The sequence below is a fragment of the Neofelis nebulosa genome, chromosome 8 (assembly GCF_028018385.1).
Source record: "Neofelis nebulosa isolate mNeoNeb1 chromosome 8, mNeoNeb1.pri, whole genome shotgun sequence".
Lineage (NCBI taxonomy): Eukaryota > Metazoa > Chordata > Mammalia > Carnivora > Felidae > Neofelis > Neofelis nebulosa.
The window spans coordinates 116,838,892-116,843,716 of record NC_080789.1 but is presented as its reverse complement, the minus strand read 5'-3'; the positions used below and the strand labels follow the sequence as shown (position 1 = coordinate 116,843,716).

Here is a 4,825-nt window from a genome sequence, read left to right as displayed (position 1 = left end):
ATCCCCATCCCATACTACACACAATTCGAACTTGCCAGACAAAGCCACGCCTCCCTGGGATATGGCAACAAGGGGACCCCACTGAGTGGGGACGTGTGGGCATGTGCACCGGGTCACCACTGAAGACTCCCACCTTCCAAGGAATAACTGACACACAAAATAGAGAAAGAGAGAGACTGAGGGGTGTAAAGTTTCTCTCTAGAGCTCCCGCCGTCTGGGAGTCCTTGAAAAAGCGGACATAGAAGTTCTTCCTAGGCACCAAGAGAAACTATGCCCAGTTAGGAGAATCAGAAAATGGTCTAATCAGAAAATGATCTGTCTCCTCAGGCGCATATTTAATGAGAGTACCCCAACCGTAGGAACTACAATGATTTTAGCTTCTTTGGAAAAGAAGGGAGACGGAGAGCTTATGCACTCTGCCCACCCGAAGAGATCCCCAGACCCGTGCCAAAGGATAGGAAGATGGTCACAGAGGGTTCGGAGACAGGAAGCGTGCCTGCAAAGGAAAACCCACGGCAGGGTCGAGAACAGGGCGGCTCTTTCCCCAAAACGAACTTGGGGTCTTGCAATAAAAATTTCGAGATGACTCTTCAAATGATTACTGTAAAGCATAAGCATTTTTCACGGGGAAGCATGGGTCCGCAATCTGAAGAATTTGTCGTCTGTAGGTGAAGATAAACGGGGCAGGAAGTAGACACGGCACAGGGATCAAGTTTAGGCAATTTTCATTTTGTTGTGTGTCTCTTTATGTCCTAGAAGATGATGACGCCACTAATAAGGGGGCCAGAACAAATCCTGAGGCAGTGCACTGGTCACCCTCACCTTCACCTCCATGCAGGGCCGCAGAGCACAGTCACGCGTGAAAAAACCACTATGAAACACCCACACGTCCTATTGCAGAAGGCAAGGTTACACGAGGAAAAATTTCATTCATTCAGCAAGCATTTATTGAACACCTACTGTGTGCGCCCGCTGAGGGTGCAACAGCAAACAAAACAATGTTCTTGTGTTCATGGACCTTCGTTCTAGTGGAGGAGACAAACAGTAAGCCAATAAACAAGACAGTGTTCGATGGGGGGAAATCATATACATGAAATCAAGCAGCATAAGGGAATTAAGTATAAGGGTGATGCCATTAAATAGAATGGTCAGTGAAGGAAGGACTCTGAATAAATGCCTTTCCAGGAGAGACCTAAGTGAAATCAGGAAGGGAGACACGTGCTGGGTAAAGGAAACAGTGCGTGCAAAGGACCTGAGGCATTAGGTATGTATGCTTGAGGCAAGGAGCAATATGCAATATGCCATGTGTGCTGCAGGCAAGAAGGCAAGTGCTGGAGTGGAGTCAGTGAGGGTGAGTTTACCTCGTCTGAAATCCTTCTTTTAGAGTGAAGCAATTGAATGGCAAACAGGCTAATTACCCAATTAATTGTAGCTTCTGTCCAAAAGGATTACTGGTAACAAACCTAGAGAGCTCAAGTGACTCATGTGAGTTCACCTCATGGATCCTTGACAGAATCAGGGTAAGTCTTCTAGGTCCGCTGCTAGTCTATCCAGTACCTTTGAGCAAATTAGAAGGGGTGTCTCTTCCTCTCGGAAAATGCCACTTCACGCTCGTGTGCACTCCTCGGCAGTCGGGGCCTGGCCTGGAGCTCCGCTCTCACTTACCTCCTCAGTCGGGCACCCCCTGGGCTGGGCCCAACCCGCAGAGCAATACGCCGTGGCTCAGAATCAACAGCTTCCTCCCTGTACCGTGATGCCTCCCCAGCGAACGGTCAGATGATTCCCAAGACGTTGGTTTTGTGTTTGAAGTCTTAGTTAATTCTGATCATACAGCTCATTTTGCAATAGTTGTGCAGCCGCGTTCCTTTGAATCCCTTGGTCTGTGTTGGAAATGGCTGACTAACGGAAAAGATGAGTTTGCTTGACCACAGAGGGAGAATGAGATGTGTATCAGTTCCCCGTGGCTGCTGTAACAAATCAACACAAACGCAGCGGCTGGAAACAGCATAAATTTACTATCTCCCATTTCTGGAGGTCAGAAGTCCTCAACTCAAGGTGTCGGCAGGGTTACATTTCCTCTGGAGGCTGTAGTGGCTAATCCATTTCCTTGCCTTTTCCAGCCTATAGTGGCCATCTGCATTCCTTGGTATATAGCTTTACCCCCCTCCCTGGCCCCCACCCCCTCACCCCCTCACCCCCTCACCCCCTCGCCCCCGTCTTCAAAGGCAGTAGCATAGCATCTTCAAATTCCTCTCTCTCTCTCTCCTCCCCACCCCTCACCTCGGCACCCATTGTCACCTCTCCCCTTCTGACTCTGACCCTCCTGTCTGCCTCTTAGAAGGACACTTGTGAATACACTGGGGCTGCCTGAATAATCCAGGATAATCTCCCCACCTCAAGATGCTAAATTTAACCACTTCTGCAAAATTCCTTTGTCATGTTAAGTGCCATGGTGGCTTCCAGGAATTAGGATATGGACGTGTTTGTGGGGACTAATTCCATCTACTATGAGATACAATAAGAAAATTCACTCACTGAGAAGATCCCTGGCCCCACACTGTTCCTAGACTTAAAATTTCTTTCTTTTAAATTTTTTTAGTCTTTATTTCTGAGCGAGACAGACAGACAGAGCATGAGCAGGGGTGGGGCAGAGAGAGAGGGAGACACAGAATCTGAAGCAGGCTCCAGGCTCTGAGCTGTCAGCACAGAGCCCGATGTGGGGCTCGAACTCGCAAACTGTGAGATCGTGATCTGAGCCGAAGTCGGACGCCCAGCCAACTGAGCCACCCGGGCGCCCTTAAATTTTCTTTTAGAGGCTCGTTCTTCACCCCTTGAAGGCTTTCTGAGCTTGTAAGTCTTCACCGATAAAATATAAACACTCCCTGGGAGATAATACACGCTGAGCCTTATCTGTATAGATTTCACCAGGAGGATGAAGACCCTGGGAAAGAATTTAACAACATGAGGAGGGGTGCTTGTGAACCGTGAGCACAAAACCATTATTTCCCAGTTGTTGCCAAAAGCTAACCTACCCTCTTAAAAAGAGCGTGCAGTTAGCGCTCAAAGTCTAGCCTTCCGTTGTTAACCACAACTTGTCCTTGAGGTGTCTGTGTCTCATTTTCCTCACTGTGAACGAGGAATAAGAGCTGTCCTACCCAAACATAGTACGTGGAAGACATTTAAACACCTGCACGTGGAAGTCCGTGGACACATGTAACAGATGGGGCGGGCGAACATTCCTTTCGTGATAAAAGCTTTGACAGGCACTCTCCCCGAGGGCTCACAACTGCTCTTTGAGGCAGGTGCTGTCATTACCCCCATTTAATAGGTGAGGAGACTGAGGCTTGGGTCAAATAACCCGACAAAGCTCACACAGTGAGGAAGCGGCAGAGCTGTGACGTGAACTTAATTCTAGGCTCTCGGCCTTTTATCACGATAGATTATTCTGCCTGTAAAACATCTGTGGGAAAACTGTGAACCAGCCCAGCATACAGCGTCGGGCATGGCATTTGGGCGAGATCATAGAAAGGAGGCAGAAAAGATGGAGCCAAACTGTCTTTAAAATTACAAGGAGTGGGGCGCCTGGGCGGCTCAGTCGGTTAAGCGTCAGACTTCGCCTGGGTTACGATCTCAAGGTTCATGGGTTTGAGCCCCACGTCAGGCCCTGTGCTGACAGCTCAGAGCCTGGAGCCTGCCTCCGATTCTGTGTCTCCCTCTCTCTCCTGCTCCTCCCCCGCTCACACTCTGTCTCTCTCTCAAAAATAAACAAACATTAAAAAAAAGCTTTTTAAAAATTACAAGAAGCGGTCATTTCAAGGCAAGTGAGCTTTGCAAAGGGAACGATTTGTAGTTTGGGGGTCATGTGCCATTTTAACATTCGGGCATCTGGGATGCAAATCGGCCGAGGCCTGCCTCTAACCCTCCACAGCTCCCTGCCCAACCTCCACACTCTGGGGAGACCACAGCCACGGCTACTTTCAGGAACCACACATTCTTTTGTTTTCAAATTATTAAACACTCAAAATGTTAGAAAAGAAGAATCAAGTCCTGAAGATATCAGAAGGAAGAAAGTAATATGACTTATGAATGAACAAATTAGAAACCCGGACATGACTTACATTAACAAATACATTCCAATGGGGCTCCTTTAATAAGAACACTCCCCATCAAAATAGATGAATCCTGACATTTTCATCAAGAACAATACAAATGAGGGGGCGCCCGGCTGGCTCAGTTGGGCATCTGATTCTTGATCCCAGGGTTGTGAGTTCAAGCCCCACATTGGGCATGAAGCCCACTTTTATTTATTTATTTATTTTTTTTAATTTTTTTTTCAACGTTTATTTATTTTTGGGACAGAGAGACAGAGCATGAACGGGGGAGGGACAGAGAGAGAGGGAGACACAGAATCGGAAACAGGCTCCAGGCTCTGAGCCATCAGCCCAGAGCCTGACGCGGGGCTCGAACTCACGGACCGTGAGATCGTGACCTGGCTGAAGTCGGACGCTTAACCGACTGCGCCACCCAGGCGCCCCATGAAGCCCACTTTTAAAAAAAAGAAAAACAGAAAGAAAGAAAAAAAATAATAAGAAAAAAAATAAGAAAAACCATGAACAGATTAAATGGGACCATTATAAACAATTTCATAAATATCTTAATCTAAACAAAGGTAAATTAAAAAAAATTGATACCAGAAGAGATGCAAAACAGGAATAGACTGAGTAGGAATGTATTTCCCTGGCCGGGGTCCCATTTAATCTTCCCATGAACATTCGAGAACACTGCTCCCATCTCTGCAGGCTGAACTCCTACCCTTCCCTTCCTC

General features: G+C 47.4%; 1 long non-coding RNA gene across 1 annotated transcript; it reads right to left on the bottom strand.

Annotated features, from left to right (window-relative positions):
* Positions 1–2,503: 2,503 nt before the first annotated feature.
* LOC131484078 (uncharacterized) lies at positions 2,504–4,825 on the bottom strand. The gene is made up of 3 exons (XR_009248002.1): positions 4,692–4,825; positions 4,119–4,297; positions 2,504–2,941 (listed from the first exon to the last, which is right to left on the bottom strand). It is a non-coding gene; the product is annotated as an uncharacterized LOC131484078 (long non-coding RNA).